General features: G+C 37.2%; 1 long non-coding RNA gene across 15 annotated transcripts in view; it reads right to left on the bottom strand.

The window, feature by feature from the left end:
- Positions 1–20,539, bottom strand: part of LOC112678721 (uncharacterized) — a 290,591-nt gene that overhangs the window by 212,446 nt on the left and 57,606 nt on the right. Inside the window, exon 3 of one of the 15 annotated variants that reach the window (XR_003147819.3) lies at positions 12,140–13,995. The exons of the other annotated variants lie outside the window; for them this stretch is intronic. This is a non-coding gene — a long non-coding RNA (uncharacterized LOC112678721). Of the gene's footprint in view, positions 1–12,139; positions 13,996–20,539 lie in introns of those variants that run through there. 15 annotated transcript variants of the gene reach the window in all.

The following is a 20,539-nucleotide window of genomic DNA, read 5'->3' as shown; positions in this document are numbered from 1 at the left end:
TTTAGGCTCACATCATATACTTTTTTGGGGGTTGGTAAGGAGGGATCTGCTTATTATAGTTATTCTGGACCTCAGTTTCTCAGAGAAGCCACTAACTTGAACATTCCCAATCCTTGTGACAGAGGGAAAAATAAAATTTATTTATGCAATATTCAGCCAGCAAGTGACACACATACTTCTGCCCACAACTTACTGACCAGAATTAGTTACTTAACCCCACATAATCCCAAAGAAGTCCCCCAAAATGCAAGCTACCAAATGCTTTGAATGGGAAGAATTGGACATTTTTGTCAAATAACACTAAGAACTCACTGTGGCCAAGCTAAATGTTAGCACCGAATCCTGCCTACGCCAAAGGCAGAAAGCACTGGATGAAGTAGACAAGAAAAAAGGAAAAATAAATTCCTAGAAGTCAGAAAATGAAATAGAGCAGTGAGCTGCTAGAGTGATGAGAGCCAGGAAACAAGAGTTACAGAGATGACAAACATCTTCAGTGACAGAAAAAAAGTGACACAGAAGATTAGCAGGAGCTACTAGAAGAGAGGAAAGTGCAACAGTCTGCAGAAAGTGACAGGCCAGTCCTCTCTGCCCCCATGATCTCCAGTTAGTGTTTGTTTATACTTTACTAACTAGAGTTCCTAACAACTAAAGATCACGGGAAGATCATCCATTAAAAAGAAGCTATCTGCTAATAAGACAAGTTAATACTTTCAGTATCAAAGATAAAAATATGAAATATTGATGTAGTAAGTTTTCAAAGCAATCCTGGTTTAAAGAATAGGATGGACTAGATCTTTGGGATACAGATACTCTTTCTTTTCACATCAAGAATGAGGAGAGGGCTACGAACTCTGGATATTACATGTGAAATTATTTTTTTGCCTCAGAATTAAAAGATGGTTTAGAATTTGAGAGTTTACTGGATCACTGATTTCAAAGTCACTTCAGAACACCCTGACAGGGAATCCTGAGGATTGGAAATGGTAACCAAACCATAATAAGTCCTTATTTGACCACAGTAAGATGAGAGCCACCCCACGATGGTTATGACAGGGTTTGGATTTTTAGTGCTTGAACCTGCAGTCATTCATACTCTCCTACCTCCAAAATTGGTTCAAAATAAGAAATACAACAAATAAACTTTTTTTTTAAGTTAAAAAAATGGATGAGGGCCAAGGAAACCCTTAGATAGTAGTATAAAAACATCTTCAAGATATATGTTTGGAGTGAAAAAAAAGGCAAAGTGCAGGGCAGGGTGATGTGCATTCTACCCTTTTGGGTAAAAAAAGCATGAAAGCTAATACATATTGCTACTTGTATATTTATAAAAATATTTGGAAGTACATAAAATTATAATAACAGTGTTTGCTGGCAGTGGAAGTCGCTGTGGAGTGAGAACTTAGAGGTCAGCAAAAGGGACTGAAAGGAGAAAGAATTTTTCTAGCAAAAAAAAAAAAAACCACACACGTATACATGCATACACACACATGTAAATACATATATGTAATTTTAGCCTCAGTAATAGTTTACCTAATTTTAAAATTGGTGTTTATCTTTTATTTTTTGAAAATTGGTGTTTAAAAGTAAAGGAGATTGCTCTTTAATTAAAATTAAAATAAATAATGGTCAACACCAAATAATGAAACAAGTATAAGGTTGAGTGTGGGGATCTTTATATATAATCAATTTTAAACAGAGTGATTTAAAGCTCAGTAGCATTGAACAAATGTAGTAGTTGCCTAAAATTACCATCAGATTTTAAGTACCTAACTCTGATGATTTATGGAGTTTAACAAATAAGCCAAGATAGAAATATCAGTATGTTAGTGTACAGCAAACTCATCATTTCATTTTTGCAATAGTAATTTTGAGGACTTTCCAAGAATCAGAAAGTCACATTAGAGTTTTGTAGCCTGTCTATAATTTGACCAATTCACTCAGTAGTTTCGGAAATAGCCACTGAATGCTGGAATATATTGGTGAAGCTCCTGTAATAAAAGTTATAGTTTACCTGAGCTATAGTATATCCTAATGAAGCCAGCATTATAAATCCTCTCTGTGGAGAATTCTTTGCTTAATAACAGTATTTAAGAAAGAAGTGGAGGACAATAAAACATCCTACAACCTTGAAACTCTAACATGTTTCACACTATTTGTTTCATACTATTTCCTTTTCCTACATGTCATCCCAGTTGTCACATTGTCAGCATATTTGTGCTACTTTCCTTGTTTAAGAAGTACGGACTCCTTAGAGTACCTCTTCTCCATGTCTTCCATAATTTAAGTTTTTCCTTCAAAGCTCACACAAAATTCCATTTATTCTCCTGTTGTCCACTATCCCACCCTAACAATCTGAGGTTTCTGAAGAGCTCTGATTGAGATATTTGATGGATCCAGATATCAATTATTTCTTCTATGCTACAGGCATACATCATTTGCTGGACACCCTGAAGTCGCAAGCAGGTTAGTGAGTAAGATACTAGCTTAATTCAGAAAACTGAGTTTAAGTATCGACACTATGGCTCTCATCTGACCTTCGAAACCAGCAGGCTGGAAAGTAGAATGGCAGCATAACATATCCATGTTTATGAGGAAAAACTGTGCTCAATACCCAGTTCTTAGTAAAATGTTGAGTATATGATATGTACTCTCTATTTAATCAATAGTTGTTGAACCAAAGAATAAACACCATTAGTTTCTATACAAAAGCTCCATGAAAGTGCATATTTACTGGGAGCATTCCATCAAAACTAAATTTACGATGGCTTCTTTTTCTGGTAAACCAGTAATAGCTGCTTCTGGAAATCTATGACTGCATGGACACCAAATTATTATGCACATAAATTTAGAACATCTTGATTAACAAGTCAGGTAAATGGGCATTATGTATGTATTAGTGATCTGCCTTATCTGCCTTATGTGAAATTCCTGATTGCAAATTAGTTTGTCAATTTTCTTCTCATCTAAAGTGTAACCTGTCAAAGTGAGGACCTCATCTTTTCTCTTTGAATGTCTAATTCCACACATGTATGATTGTTGATTTAAAAAAAATGAGAGCTAAAGAGAAGAAAGTTAATCATAATGTGCTATGAGATTATCCAGGGTGAAACACACTTGCATAGAAAATTTTGATCAATCACATTAACATCAAGGGACAATTATTCAGCAAGAATCTTTCTCTTGCCAGTTCTCCAGGAATATTGCCCATTCCTTGCTCTAAATTTGAAGGTAAGTAAGTAGAATGAAAACAAAGTATTTTGGCAAGGTCCTAACTAAATTACCTTCACGTCATTGACTTTCCAAAGTCAACTCTTAGATACTGGTCTACTGGCACTCTCTTGACTAGCTCTATGCTGTTGTCCACTTGTGGCCTTATAGTCCAACCGTCTGGCCATTTATTACCAAGCATAACTCTACTATAATAATACCACTCAGTACTCAGGCTTCACCAAGCAAGAGCTAACCTGATTTGATTTTAATCTATTTATGTTCTATGGCATAATCACATTTTATTCAAAAGTTCAGTGGGGAGCAGCCCCGGTGGCTCAGCGGTCTAGCGCCGCCTTCAGTCCAGGGCCTGATCCTGGAGACCTGGGATCGAGTCCTATGTCGGGCTCCCTGCATAAGCCTGCTTCTCCCTCTGCCTCTTTCTCTCTCTCTCTCTTTCTCTCTCTCTCTCTGTGTGTCTCTTGTAAGTGAATAAAATCTTAAAAAAAAAAAAAAGTTCAGTGGGACATATTACTTCTTAATAATGTTGAACCGTGACTAAATCAAAGTCAAGTAGCAATACCTAATATGAGGAAAGGTCCTTTTCCTTTCAATTGCTGCTGAGTAAAAATTTGGCAATGGTTTGAATTCAAACTGTTAATGCAAAAACTGTGTTTAGAGAATATGTGGTCCAAATCTCTCATTTTCAAACAAGAGACCAGAGTCTTGGAGAAGTTGAATTCACTGGACTTCTACGGTCATGTGACAGAAGTTAGAACAGAAGCTACCTACATTTCCCATCTCTTTCAGTTCTACAAATACTGAGATATATGTATGTATATATTTGGTCACAGCATACTTTCTAGAAACAATAGTTTAAGTAATTAAATTAAATGGCACAATTGTGTTTAAAGAAGAAAACATGTGAACACATTATTTTAATTTGCTATATGTACTATTTTCAGTTATACTGAAAAATCAAATGTAGGCATACAAAGTGAACAATGAAATAGAATACTTCTTGTGTTTACAGTTTTTAATGTTTCATGATTTTGATATTATTTCATATAGAATTTAAGGTGAGATTATGTTTAAACTCTCAGTTATTAAAATATGTATGTAATTTCTACTACAGCATTAATAGAAGAGGCTGGTCTCTCAATGTTGATGGTAAAAATGTAATTGCCCTTATAACTAATTTCTGAACCACATATTTCTTTCTATTTTTATAGCTGTGTTAATAATAGTTCTATGTTATATTTGAGAAGTGTCTGTTAGAATCATTGTTTCGCATACGCTCAAGTTATGCAAGCAAGATTCAATATAATGAAGAAATTCTTATAGCTTTGATGCAAGAGCTAAACAGGTCTCTTATTGCTGAGGACAGGGTGAATTCGGTTGAAATTATGAATCTCTATTCCATTTATAAAGTCTTATCACTGTTAACATGTTTTTTAAGCTTCAGTAGTCAGAATACTTTATAGCAGTCATTGCAAAAGAATCACTTCTTCTTTAAATGGGGGAAATACTGCAGACCCAAGATAGTTATTTTCCTTCTGGAACTGTTATTTTTAGGGAATAAATATAAATGTGTTTCTTTAATGATACACACAGGCAATTTCAAATAAAATGGGAATTATGCAAAGAGGCTGAACAGAAAGTAGACCCTATCATGGTTTAACTAAATGGAGCTCAGTCTCTCAAAAAATGCCACTATTATAATCAGTGTGAACTTGAGCAGATATCCAACTTCTGCAAAATAATGTAACCCCAGATATTATCAGTTAACAGGGAGTTTTCTATATATGCCATAATAGTTTTTGAACAGGTTATCAATTTATACACCATAATAATTTTTTATTTCTACCCAAAGACGGAGGAAAGTCCCTGTTGCCAGACCTGATGCATACTGCAGAAGGTAAGATCATCCACTATGGAGAGATGTTTGCTGATGTACTGGGAGAAAAGGTAGGTAAAGTTAACTCTGACAAACAATTACCATTGGGAGATACCATTGGGAGAATACTCAGGGCAAGGTGCCAATAAAGAATAAATTTTAACTAGAAAACCATTTCTTATTAAAGCAACAAAAGGAAAGACAGTTTTCAGCAGCTGTAAAAATGTAACATTAAAGGACTCTACTGGGGGCTGGGGTGGCATAGGAAGATCCTGAACTCATCACCTCCTCCCACAGACACAACAAATCTACAGCTACATGTGGAACAGTTCTCTCTGAAAAAGACCTCAAAACTAGCTGAATGGTTCCTCCACAACAAAGGAAAAAAGGATCACATCAAGAGGCATGGGGAGGCAGAAACAGGGTCTCCTCCAAAAGCCCACCCTTGCTGCAGCGACCTACTATCTGGAGGGATCTCACAAAATAGGACCTTCTTCCTTAAGAGCAAGGTATGTTTATGCCCACATAAGGCATCCTAACCCTTGGGATTTGAACCGGAGAGAAGAGCCTCAAAATATCCAACTTTGAAAGACAGGAGGGCTTACATCCAGGAGACCCAGAGGGCTGTTGGGAACTGAGATACCACCATTAAAAGGTTTGCACATAGGCTCACTTGCTCCGAGGCCCAGTGCAAAAGCAGCACTTTGAAAAGTGACTAGACTATTTGTGAGAGATCCATTTGCTATTCTTTAAGAGCCTACTTGGATTTCCGCAGATAGAGGCACTGGCAGACACTGTTTTTTTCACTTGTCCTCTATCGCTATCACGGGCAGATGCATGCAGTACCTGCAATCTCTTGCTGTTATACTACAGCCAGCAGGCACATGGCTTCCTGTGAAAAAGGCCTATTTATTTAACCTGGAGCAATTTGACAAGAAAAAGAAATAAAGCCATCCAAATCAGAAATGAAGAAGTAAAACTATCTTTATTTGCAAATGAAATGGTACCATATACAGAAAACCCTGAAGACTGCACCCCAAAACTGTTAGAATTAGAAAATATATTCAATAAAGCTGCAGGATACAAAATCAATATATGACAATCAGCTATATTTCTATATACTAACAACAAACCATCAGAGAGAGAAATCAAGAAAATAGTTCCATTTGCAATTGCATGAATAACTGTGGCTTTAAAACTTATAATGAAGATCATAAATTTTCCTAGAACATCTCCTCTTCCTATTCCCATCAGAAACCTTGCACAAGGTAACTCATCAAGGATTCAGATGTTGAGGATTCTAAGGTCATAGATCTTTGCCAAATATAGTATCTTATTTCAATCCAACTTATAATTTCAACTCTGTTTTTCCAGTAACACATCTTACCTATGGTTTAAAATAGTTTCTGGCTCCTAGTAACCACCCCCCCCCCCACCGCCCCAGGAAAAAAGAAAAAGAATGAGAGAGGGAGGGAGAGAGGGAGAGAGGGAGGGAGGGAGGGAGGGAGGGAGGGAGGGAGGGAGGGAGGGAGGAGGAAGGAGGAAGGAGGGAAGGAAGGAAGGAAGGAAGGAAGGAAGGAAGGAAGGAAGGAAGTTAGTTAGTTAGTTAGAAGTTAGTTTCCACTCACCGATTACTTGAGCTACTAACTCAAAACTCAAAGGAAAACTAACTTCCTTCCTTCCTTCCTTCCTTCCTTCCTTCCTTCCTTCCTCCTTAAAAAAATTGTTTTAAAAAATGCAAATTTTAATTCATGATGTATATAGGCTATTCCTCCTGACAGAGAGTAGCAAGATTCAAAAACTCAGGGCATATGTCATCTTAAGAAACTGCTGTCTGAGTCAAACAAAGTAATATGTTTATCCTTCTTTCTCATCTAAAGATGTTTTGATATTTTCTCTTTCTTTTTCCAGAGAGAGAGAGAGAGAGAGAGAGAACCATAGAAAATAAGACAGCTAAGTAGAATAAGGCCAATTCAGAGTAAAAGTAATGCTCCCTAGGAATGGAGAATACTAGAATATAAATAAGAGCTCTGGGAATTGGCATGATAAAAATTACATTATTTAATATACAAATATATGCTACAAGTGTATGTTTTCATAGTTCAGCATATCAGAGAGCTCGACAAAGGAAAGGCCATCTCATCACAGCAGAAGTGTGTGAGACACTTGAAATTGAATGGGCCGCTCTACACAGCACCTACTTCCACTAACAGATTTTAAAAGGAGATCTGGCCATGACACAACTGAACAGAAAGCTAGTCCAGGGTCAAGCAGTGTATCTGGTAATGTACAAATGCCGAGCTAATAAAATCTCACTTCATCCTAGGTCAATCAAGGGCCATGAAAAAATTGAGCTGAACAAAGGAAAAAATTAAAGAATATGCTGCAGAAAATGACCTAATGCCCAATTCATAACACTGACTACCGCACCAGAAATCAGTGAGGTGGGATCATGACAAGTTAACACAGTAAGCCACATGGAGAGCAAAAGACTAAGCTAAAAATACATCAAAGCAAGAAGAAAACCCGGTGTATTAGAAAGCCTGATAGTCTGCATAGACAGAACATCACTAGGGGCTTCTGGCTCTAGGTGAATATGTAGAAATCTGGAAAGAGCATTATTCCCACCTTAACAGCATGAGAAAGCTGGATAATATACAATTTTAGAAGATAATATACAAATTAGAATTCTTTCTAGAAGAATTCACGGACAAAAGTAATAAGATACCCTCAAGTCTATGTAAAGACAGGTGCCTTCAAGGTGAGACAGCACAAATACCAGCTCAGCTGGCCAGAAGCAAGCACAGTAGGAAGACAGGGCCATCATGAAAGTGAGCAAGGCACATTCAACTAAAATCTTTTAACGACTTCCAAAAGGCTGGAAATAGGCTATTATGAGCATCTGGAACTCCTACAAGCCTCAGACACAAGGAAGGTTTACAGCTGTTTGACTCTACTGCATGGACCTTCATTGGGTAGTCCTCAGAAATTCGGCTGGGATTATAGTGGAAGATGGGAGAAAGCTTCTTACAGAGGTGCAGATCGGGAGAGGGGCATAGCTGCTGCTACAGGGGAGGCCCAGACCACTACCTAGGTTCATTTTCCAAGAGAACAGCATGCCCCGTCATCCCTACGGTACAGGAGAAAAACCACTGTGGCTGAAGGGAGGAAAGTGAAAAATTCTTTATCCCGTCGGGAGTGCCAGGATTGTGAAATATATATAGAAAGATAAACTCAAATAACCAAAATAACTTTGAAAGAGGACAAAAATGGGATTTCAATATACTTGATATCAAAGTCTGCCATTAAGCAACGGTGTGGTATTGGTAAAAGATTAGACACGTAGGTTGGAATAGAATAGAAAGTCCAGAAATAGACCCTACACTCATAGGGTTAATTGATTTTCAACAAAGGTTCAAAATACATTCAAAGGAGAAAGGATAGTCTTTAAACTGTTACTTCCATGAGCACCGCCAATATTATTGCCCAACATTTATTGATTGTTGAGTTGCACCATGGGAAAATATTTGCATGAGTAATTTCACTTAATCTTAACAACAATTCTGTGATGTTGCTATTGTTATCTGCATTTAATGCATAAGAAAAGTGAAGTTTTGAGAGGTCATATTATGTGATCAAAAGTAACAGGAGGCTAGAAAATATATGGACAATATATTCTTATCAAATAAGTGTGAAAAACAAAATGAGGCCCAAGGAAAGATAGGCATCATACAAATAGATGAGTGATTAGCACTGAAATCGATAACATTTTATTAAATTTCATCACATAACTAATTTTAAACTCAAAAATAAATTTCACAGTAGAAAAAGTCTAATGTACAATGTACTAACAGTAAATGTAAAAAGAACAAGCACTCCTATTAAAAGAAAAGGACGGTAGAAAATATATACTCGAATCCATCAAAATCCTAGAGAAGAATACAAAAGGCAACACCCTTTTTGAACTTGGCCACAGCAACTTCTTGCAAGATACATCCATGAAGGCAAGGGAAACAAAAGCAAAAATGAACTATTGGGACTTAATCAAGATTAAAAGCTTCTGCACAGCAAAAGAAACAGTCAACAAAACTAGACAAACCTACAGAAAGACAACCTACAGAATGGGAGAAGATATTTGCAAATGACCTATCAGATAAAGGACTAGTAACCAAGATACATAAAGAACTTATTAAACTCAACAGCAATGAAACGAACAATCCAATCATGAAATGGGCAAAAGATATGAACAGAAATTACACCAAAGAAGACATACACATGGCCAACAAGCACATGAGAAAATGCTCCGCACCACTTGCCATCAGGGAAATGCAAATCAAAATCACAATGTGATTTTGTTTCCTCACACCAGTGAGGAAACAACAAGTGTTGGAGAGGATGTGGAGAAAGGGGAACCCTCTTGCACTGTTGGTGGGAATGTGAACTGGTGCAGCCACTCTGGAAAACTGTGTGGAGGTTCCTCAGAGTTAAAAATAGATCTGCCCTACGACCCAGCAATTGCACTGCTGGGCATTTACCCCAAAGATATAGATGCAGTGAAAAGCCGGGACACCTGCAACCCCAATGTTTATAGCAGCAATGTCCACAATAGCCAAACTGTGGAAGGAGCCTCGGCATCCATCGACAGATGATGGATAAAGAAGATGTGGTCTATGTATACAATGGAATATTCCTCAGCCATTAGAAACGACGAATACCCACCATTTGCTTCGAGGTGGATGGACCTGGAGGGTATTATGCTGAGTGAAGTAGTCAATTGGAGAAGGACAAACATTATATGGTTTCACTCATATGGGGAATATAAAAAATAGTGAAAGGGAATAAAGGGGAAAGGAGAGAAAATGAGTGGGAAAAATTAAAGAGGGAGACAGAACATGAGAGACTCCTAACCCTGGGAAATGAACAAGGGGTAGTGAAAGGGGAGGTGGGCAGGGGGTGGGGGTGACTGGGTGACGGGCACTGAGGAGGGCACTTGACGGGATGAGCACTGGGTGTTATAATCTATGTTGGCAAATAGAACTCCAATAAAAAATATACAAAAAAAAAAAAAACATACTCATGCTGACTTAAAATTCCACTCTCTAGTTTGGATTATGTCTCTACAATATATATATTTAATTTCCAGTGAAATTAATTTCCCCTTGAGTACTCTTCCATTCCACATTTTTCTTAGCCATTTCCAAACAGCTATTTTCAGCTTATTTTTTGGATTATTGCTTCAAAAAACTTAACAAGTTCCAGAAAAATAGTTTATTGAGATTTTTATTGGAAGTATATTTAACTTATCATTCAATTTGGAAAGAGCTGGCCTCTTTTATTATTTGGTGCCACCAATTATTTTGAGATCTTTTTAGGGTGTCTGATTGACATTTGTTTCCTATCACTCAGTGTATTATTATTATTATTATTATCATTAAAAATAATTTTCATGCTGTTACTTAAGTATTATTATATTAAAGATCTTTAAGAAAATAGTTTCATTACTAAAATATTTCAACATTGTTTTTCAAGAGCACATTGGTTTCATTGGGGCCATGATAAGTCAACACAGTAAGCCACGTGGAGAGCAGAGGACTAAGCTGAAAACATATCAAAGCAAGAAGAAAACTGGGTGTATTAGAAAGCCTGATAGTCTACATAAGAAAAAACATCACTAGGGGCTTCCAGCTCCAGTTGAAGATGTAGAAATCTGGAAATCTATCACCAAGAGCCAGCACATAATGATGACATTTGACCCTATTAACTATTGACTGAATTCTATAGTACCTTTGATTTTTCAGTTTATTTACAAAGTAGCTTCCAAACTCCACTAGAGAAATTTTCTGAGGCCTCCCTTTTTATCATTTTTCCAGATTGTATACAGAGCGTAAATGTAATATATTTAAATGCAAATTCAACTGCCATATTTTGAGCACCTGCCATAGCTTAGATTCTGTGATAAGCTCTCATACACAGTCTTAATTACTCTTCACAACAACACCATGAGATGCATATTATTTAACTCTATTTTTCAGTGAGAACATATTTTAAATTCTTAAAGAAAGATAATGAGGAAGTTCTAAATTCTAAGAAACTTCTTCCTACATTTCTTACACAGTACTTAAGAACATACACAAAACAACCTTTTAAAATATTTTCCAAGTGTGTGACTTTTGCTTTTTTCCAGATAGATTTCTAGGTTGGCTTTTTTTTTTTTTTTTCTAGGTTGGCTTTTGTGTGGTGTTTGTATACTGAGCCGCACGTGCTTTATTATCCCTTTACATAAAGTAGTGGTTTTCTCTCCACAGCATTAAGTCCACTACAGAGAAAACTACAGTCCATGGAAGTATTTATATGACTGTAAAGAAAGTTCAATTCAAAAGCTTGAATATTCTAAGCTTTCATCTAAAAAACAAAGAGAGGTACACAGCAATGTAGTAAATTGTAGCAATTGAGAGTTCCCTATTCCTGCCAAAGGCATACTTGAAGAGTTGTTCTCCATATTTTCATTTTTTGTCATTTTCAAGGGCGTTGATTTTTACCTCCAAATGAAGTCAATTTAATAGCTCTTTATCTAGTAATTTATTCAAATTCAAATGCAAGTTTCTTTGAAATGAGATTAATTTGTGCCTAATGGTGCTATTTAGGATAGCCCAAGGCAGACTTTGAGACTCTCCCTTGAAACCACTTTCACCAGGCTACCAACTGCTCATGGAGACTCAGGCTCCTGTTTCTTTCACTGAGGTTTAAGGACTGAGAAGGAATCACTAAAGACAATTACCAGGGTTGTACTACACAGACCCAAGAGTGTAGAGAGAGGGAGGAAGGGTTAGAGGGAAGAAGGGGGAGATGGCGGGCAACAGGGTGTAGGGAGAGTGGGAGAGGGAGAAAGGTAGTGATTGGGTTCAATGAAATATGCAACTATAACTAAGAATTACAAGCCTTGCACCATAAAGTCAATTTTTGCCTTCCAGAGTGAAACCGATCATTTTATTAAGCTATCCAACCAATATCTTTCTTCAGTGTGTTTAATCATGCTTCAAGAATAGCTGGTGAAAAGACAGTACATATGATCGATGTGGTCCATAAAGAAAGAAAGGTACTCATTCATTCACTTCTTTATTTAATTATTCAACCAATATTTGGAACATCTGGGAAATGCAAACCAGGATACTAGACATCATACATCCAGGTGTAAACATGATGGGGGGGGGGGGGTGTTCTGACAGTAACAAACAATTACAAAATGAATTATGCATTTGCAATTTGGTAAGACTGATATGGAGGAGAAAGACAGGATGTTATAAATTTCTGTAACAAGGGGACCTGTTTTAGGAGGCATCTTGTATTTCTTCTTAATAAGTCTTGTAATAAGTGCCATGTCTACCTGTGTGTAATTCTCCAATCAATAACAAGCATCTTTGTTACCACGCAGGGGATGGCATGTTGGAGGGATGGGCAGGGGAAAAAATGTCTTTTCTTCTTCACTTCTAAGACTATTCTATGATCTTTCTTGTGTTATTTCCCTTTGGATGACTAAGAACTACTTTAAGATTTGGAATCTCTCTCAGAATTCCCCGGTTTAGAATGTCACTTGCCAGTTAATCTAACTTGGGATGCAATTATTAGGAATAAATAGAAACTGGGAAAGAACTCATCTTTGTTCTGTTTCTGGAGAAAAACCTTGATGCTCTGCTGGCATACTCTACTCTCCCTGAGAATAACAGAAAGTAGAAGAGCCTCTATGGTCCATCATCTCACAGAGTGAGAGTACACTGTTTCCAGAACCAGGACATTTAGAACAATGGGAAAAATCATTTTGTATGTTGAATATAATCTGGGTATGGTATTTTAGGATGTATACATCTATGTGGGTTGCTTAAGGATCCTGGAGTAAGTTGATGTCGAGTTATTTATCAGGAGCAATCTGGGGGATTATATAGTAAATACTCTCTTTTTTCCCCCAGAAAAAAGAAGACCTTGAAAATTTGAAACTTAGATATTAAAATGACTGGCTTGATGTGAAAATTGTGTTATGTTTACAAGGGCAAGGTGGGTTTTTTTGTTTGTATTTTGGTTTCTTGGTTTGTTTTCAGGCTAAAGATGCTCAGTCCTTCTCAACATTTTTCATTGTCTGTCTTCATCCTCTTCTGATTTCAAAAATATTCCTTAATGAGAATAAAGTGTCAAAGCATAAAATAAAAATAAGGAAGTAGAAGTAAACATTTTGTTGGAAATAATCAATTTTTGCATTTCTTTTCCTTCTCCCTGCTTCCTGTGGTACAGCCATTAAGAGTTCCTCTTTGAGGAGTGAATTCTTCAGCTCTCAGCATCTGCTAATTTTGTATTGCCTTCCTTGGTTTCATGATGGAGCATTGAGAGATAGGAGCATAGCTGTCTGTGGCCACCAGCCTATCACTAGCAGAGTAGTTAGAGGCAATAGATGAAATGCTCCTGTTAGCATTACAGCAGCTGCACATCATACCATCCAACCCTAAACTGAAAGTTTACAATTCATCCTTCTGGAAAACACACATGCACGTGATTACTAAAGTGACAGATGCAATTAAATCTCCAAGAGCAGATGTCTTGTGGGAAGAGGCTGGAAAGTGAGACCATAGCTGTGGCCAATGATGCTGGATTGGATGTTGTAGCTTAAAAGAAAGCAGCTAATCTTTGATTTTCTATTGCAACTGTTTTGGTCCTATGGCACCAGAGACAAGGATTCAATTTCTCTCATAACAGCTCTTTTTTTTTTTTTTTTTTTTAAGGGTCAAATGTTCTTAGAAATGACCAAATTCTGGATAGATGCAATTTCTTTAAACTTGGGAGTTTCTATACATCCCATCAGTGTCTGGCCCATTGAGGATGACTGTAAACTCATGTGCCCACGCCTGCAAAAGATGATTTGGTCATGCAGTTACTTCATCTTACTTCTTATTCAAATCCACTGCTCTCCTGCTACTTTGAGTGTATGGATAAAATATAAATCTAAAATTTCTATGTAATAGATGGCCTCAAATACTCCCATGAAAATTTGACATGTTGTTAGAATGCTCTGCCAGACTCTAAACCTACTTCTTGAATTGCTTTTAAATTCATTACATATAACCACTGTTACCTTGCTTACTTTGATAATATACCCTGGAGTGACAGGGATCCAAACCACATGGATCTACTTCTACGTGGATTTTTTCAGCAAATATATATACAACACTGTAAATGTATTTGCTTTTCCTTATGATTTTTCTATTAACATTTTACTTTTTCTAGCTTGCTTTATTGTTAAGAATAGAAAACATATATAACTGTACACCTATATTTAGCATAAAAATACGTTAATTGACTGGTTATGTTATTGGTGAGGCTTCTGGTCAACAGTAGGCTAGGCTATTAGACATTAAATTTTTATTTTTTTTAAGATTTTATTTATTTATTCATGAGAGACACACAGAGAGAGGCAGAGACACAGGCAGAGGGAGATGTAGGCTCCATGCAGGAAGCCTGATGTGAGACTTGATCCTGGAGTCCTGGGATCAGGCCCTGAGCCAAAGGCAGATGCTTAACTTCTGAGCCACCCAAGCATCTCAGCCATTAAATTTTTAGAGTCAAAATTTATACATAAATTTTTCAACTGGGGTTGGAGGAGGGATTGGTGCCCCAACTCCTGCATTGTTCAAGGGTCAACTGTAATTCACTTAAGGGATAATTTTGATGACTGAAGAAGTAACTAAAAGAGATCCTGGCATGTAATTGGTGTTTGATGAATGACAACTACAGCATGGCAGAGTGGGAAGACCCTGGATTTTGCTTTCAGGTAGACCTGAGTTGATAGTATGTCTCCATGGCTTGTCAGCTATGCAGTCCTAGCTGTATGTCCTAGCCTCTTTGAGCACTGACTTCCCCTGTGAGTCAGAAATAAAACCTAACTTGCCATGATAATTTGAGGATTGGAAGTATCCTCAGAAAAAATGGGGTGCCTTGTAAATCACAGAGACATCACCAGTACCATCATCATTCTTAGCTGCTCACAACAGGAGACTGAAACATTCTTGTTGGCTGTTAAAAATGTGTTTCTGGTTTCCAAACAAATGGGATGGTAAACTTAGATTCTCAATTAGAGTTTGAAACAACTCAAATAAGCAGAAAACAACATGGTACAGATATTATGGGCAGGGACCCTAGAGAGAGACAACCTGGCATGAGTGTGAACTCCAGACCCAGTGGTATGAACTTGAGCCAATGTTATGTAGCCTATGTCTCGTATTCTTTAAAAAAAGAAAAGAAAGAAAAGAAAAGAAAAGAAAAGATAAAAAAGAAAAAAAAGTATTTTTGGGCTAATTCACCAAATATTTAAGAACTACACGCAACGTCACAGAGCCTATTCCATAGCCAGGCATATATGACAGAAATTATCCCTTTCCTTGTGGACTTTAGTTGGTGAGAATGGACAATAAGCAACCAAATGCATGCTTAGCTTCTTGTTTTTTAATTGAAACTATGAGTGCTACGAAGGAAAAGTACAGAATGCCATGACAGCAGTTAATAAGCACCCAACCTAGCCTAAGAGAGCACTGTGGAATATAATAGCACTTTCTGCAATATAGTCATGAGGATTAACTGTTACAATGCAGGAGGATTAATAAGGATTAGCTGTTACAAAGCATTTAGCAAGATGACCTGGCACGGAATATGGGCTTAGTAATTGTTTGCTATTAAAGCTATGTTTATTGAGGTCCTAATGGATAGCTTGCACAGAGATTAAAAAACAAAAAACAAAAAACAAAAAAACTCCAGTAAATATAAAAGAAGGTGAATTAGGTCACAAGTCCTGTCCCCTATGGATTATACCATTCCACTTAAGATGCAATAGGTCATATAAATATGGGATTAATTGCCCTAGCAATAAACCTCCATTCATATAAGGAAAATTATCAAGTTAGAGTGGTTGAAAAATGAGGAAGTGGAACTTAATTTAGGTCTTGAAGGAAGAGTAGGTTTTGTATAGATAGGAGAGTAAAGAGAAGAGGTTAATATTAATGTGGAATTTTTTCTTTATTCCCTATATTGGTGAGATCAATTTTAATGTATCACTTGGTAGGTGATTCTAGATTGATGCAGCAGATTGGTGATGTCATTGAGAATGGACTTCATTATCAGAGTGCTCAGGATAGCTCCCAAACAAGAAAGTAATAGAAACTTCAAACATATACAAGTCCCTTTAAAGCCGAAGACAGAGGACAACTGGGTTTTCTCTAGCACCCTTTTTTTTTCTTAATAGGAGATGAAAATTTTTTCCATAAGCACCTCAACAGACTCACATATCGGAGGGCAAAAAGGATTGCATGCCCATCCCTAATCTGACATTTGAATGAATGGGAGTACCAGGAATGGGTTATAGATCATGGTCCATTCAATCAAAATACAGAGAGGAAAGTGACTTTTAGGAAAGTAATTAATGGCCACTCTTCCTCTCTCATCCTTTATATATAAATTCTCCTCTCGTATTCATCTCTCTTATTCACTTCTCATTCTCAGTGTATTACATGCCTGCTCCTCATGAGCTGACATATGCTCTTCTCCAAGAAAGATTTAGTTTTTGCTTCTTCATCTAAGATGCTCAAGGTATAATGAGCTAGAACTTCTTCTCAAAGAGCTTTCAGGTTCGTGATGTTACATAGGAGTAGTCTGAGAGACAGAACACATGGGCAGAGCCAATAAAACCCTGTCTAGAGGCATGTGATAAAGTCATGTTCAAAAATGCCTGACTGCTATCGACTTAATTCAGAACCTATCTGGGAGGAGTGACAGTTAAAACACTGCATCAGGAAGGCAGTCAGCAGGTCCAGACTAAAAATGAACAAAGTGAGACGTGAAGAAATAAAATTTACATTTATACAAAAACATCAGTACTCAATCAGGTATGCAACCTCTTTCCACTTAAAACAAAAGACCACTCAGTATAATATCTGATTGTGCATGTCATAAAGGATGAGTTTGATTACCTTTTTGCAAATCAGAGATTTACAGTGGAAAATCCCACACCTCTATGTTCTGCCTTTATGATGTGCTGCTTACACAGCAAGTCCATCTGTTCACAACATTAAGTGTTTAGAATGTATATTTGTAAAACAAGAGATGTTATTTACCTGACCCTCTCATCTAAGGCCGTTTTAGCACCGTGTAGCATATGGTAAAGAAAGGACGATCAATCGAGTCAAGTAGGGAGCATGGAAATGGGGAATTTATAGGCAACATACAAGTGCAATTATGAAGGAGAGAAACAAAAATAGCAAGGGGGAATCTTTAACTTTCCACAGAGAAAAGAGAACTAAACGTTGTTAGAGGGAAAGATTTAAGCAATTAAATACAGAAAAGAAAAAGTTTAGGGATTTTTAGAAACTGAGTGAATTCAGGCCTTAGTGAGTAGTGTCATTTCTGCTTCCCACTACCAACTGCAGAAAAGCTCCGATTACATTTAATATTTTGATTTTATATTCTTCATAAGTTGCCATATACTGAGCATCTGAAATAACAGCCAGTCTTTCGTTTCTGAAATTGTGCCGTTGGGCTAAAAGGTGGTGTGGCCCCACTAATGCTGGGTATCTGTAGGACCAAGGACTGGCAGATGTAAAAGTATCATAGAAAGAGTTGAATCAGTAGTCTTTGCTTTCTGCCCTGCTTCTTTGAAGCATGTAATCTTCCCATACAGTGTTTGTCACCAGGAGCTCAGTGCTCTTGTGCTCTCCTCTCCCCTTCACCAAATATACACAATATTCATTTGCTTAGGGCCTCATCTCTGGAGTGAAATATTTGTTTTGGCTGGGAGAAATGAAGGAATAAAAAATAATGGGACACAAAACCGGTATTTCTATGGAAGGGAGCAAAAGGTAAACAAAGTTACTGGAAACCAAGAAACATCATATCTTTCCCAGTGCTTTGTGGAGATTTAAAGATTTAGTGCAGTGACTGATTCCAAAAAATATGGGACCCTGCATAGCCCAAAGATGGTGGTGGAGACAGGGAAGGGCATGATCCAGAAGCATGGCGCTATCCCCACTGTCCACTGATGCAGATGCTTCACCACTGCTTCCCTCAGGGGTTGTAATGGTAGAGGCAATACAACCTCACTTTTGGATATATAAGGATAAGATCATCAGGGCTGTGGAGATAAGTGTATCTTTCCTGATTCTAGAAAGGTACTTGACCATGAACAAAAGCAAATAGGTACTACATTTTAAACAAAAGTATAGAAACCACCTTTCATAGGTAGAAATAATCAAGAGAAAATACAGAGAAGGAGAGGGAGAGAGAGAAAGACTCAACTATCCCATTTTCTTCTGTCTACCCATACAGTGATAACTTGTTTCTTTGAATTTGTCACTTTGAACTCACTGATATTTTTATGAAACTTATGATAACATTTCATGGTGCATTTCAGAGTGAGAGTAAATTCTGGCCAGTAGGATGCTTTTTATTATTTTGAGCTACCAAGGGTGGATTTTCTTTTTGAAGCACTCTAACACCTAGCATGTCAGTATTTTATATTTACATGTTAAAAATCTGTTGCTTCTTGGTCTAAATTCAGACCCATCATCCATGAATGCACAAGGATGGATGGAATCAATTTTAAATCAGTGAGCTGAAATGCAGGAATGTGAACTAAGTATAAGCTGTCATCTTATATAGAATTGACTCAAGAAAACCAGGTCCTTAAGAAATAGACTGTGATTGCAGTGGGTCTTCTTGTGGATAAATCAGCTACTGCTGTTAAATATGTCTCTACAAGAAAGAGGAGAAGTAACTGATGATCTTAGGAATAAAAACAACTACAACTACCTTCAGCAGAGGTAAGACATCCCGGAAAGTCAATATCCATTCTACTTGCTGACATATAGTAAGTATAGTGACAGTATGTTAGTAACAGTTAGTGTACATTGAACAATCATTCTTTGCTAAGAAGTTTACGTTGATCACCTGGTCAGATACTCAAAATATCTCTGTGATGTCAGCATTATTAGCATCCTCATTTTACATATATGTTAACTTACGTCAGTGTCCAAGATCATGGAGTTCCTCGGTGATAGAGCTAGACTTTGAATGTAATGCATCTAATCCCTGAGCTTCCACTTCTAGCCACTAGGCCAGGTGAAATATCTAGTTCAGATCCTGGCTTTTGATGAATACTGGTAACAAATGAATTTTTACAGCGCTTTTGCTTTTTTCTGCACATATAACCTGCACTTACCCACACAAGAGTCCAGACAGGTGGGCAAAAAGGTCAATTGACTGCAGTTTTTTTTAGTCAATGTCCACAAAAGCAGATTTCTAGGTCTTCTTGATTCTGTATCCTATCTGCTCATGCCTATATCTTGCTCCTTGTCTTACTCCATTAAGGCTACTATCATAAAATACCACAGACTAGGTATCTTACAACCAAGAGAATTTATTTCTCATAGTACTGGGGACTGGAAAGTGGAAAATCAAGATGCCAGTATGGTTGGGTCAGAGCTGTCTTCCTGGTTCATAGCTAGTGCCTTCTTGCTATTTCCTCCCACAGTGAAAGGGGCTAAGGAGCCTCTTATAAAGCAGCAATCTCATTCATGAAAGCTCCACTCTTATGACTTAAGCACCTCCAAAAATCCTCATGTGCTGATACCATCACCTTTGGGAGTCAGGATTACAGCATGTGAATTTTGAGGAGAAATAATCATTCAGACCATAGCATTTCTCAACAGGCCCAACTTAGACTTATAAAAAAAATACACCAAATAGAATAACATTGAATGTGATATTTTAGTCTTCTTTTATTCCAATTGGAATACACTGTAACTCACACTTTCTTACTAATACAAACCAACGCATATTCTCTGCAGTTTGAAAGATTCCCACTGCTTGCTGACATTTCAGAATTTCAAAATCAAACATCTGTATTCTCTCCTTTCTAACCAAAACAAGTTTAAAAAGGATTCAATTCAAGTGATTCAAAGATAATACAGATTTTTGGATGGAATGTCAAGCTCTTTGAGGACCAGGAAAATGTCAGAGAAATCCTTTGTGCTCCAGCCCCCTTCCCCAAGTTTGATTAAATAAAAACAGAGGTGGCTAGCCTTTCAGTTACTATTCCCACCGTAGCCACTTCAGAGATTCTTCAAATGCTCTATTGTTATGCCCCAAATAGTTACCATTTCTGCTAACCAATAATTCATTTTGACCACATGGACAGAATACTAAACGACTGTCTTCAGGGCCCAAGAGCAAATTACTAGATCAGGCCTAACCAATTCTAATTTATTTTCCCAAAGGTCACAGCACTTGGAAACAAATAGTAAAAATAAGAGTCCCTCGGTTCTGTGGCAGTGACAAAGAACACGGTACTTTAGGAAACTAAGAAAAATCGGTCTTGCTGGATGGTCCAAGGCATGGTAGGGAAGAGAT

The sequence above is a fragment of the Canis lupus genome, chromosome 33 (assembly GCF_003254725.2).
Source record: "Canis lupus dingo isolate Sandy chromosome 33, ASM325472v2, whole genome shotgun sequence".
Classification (NCBI taxonomy): domain Eukaryota; kingdom Metazoa; phylum Chordata; class Mammalia; order Carnivora; family Canidae; genus Canis; species Canis lupus.
Note: the sequence above shows the minus strand (reverse complement) of the source record. Positions and strands in the feature narration are given on the sequence as shown.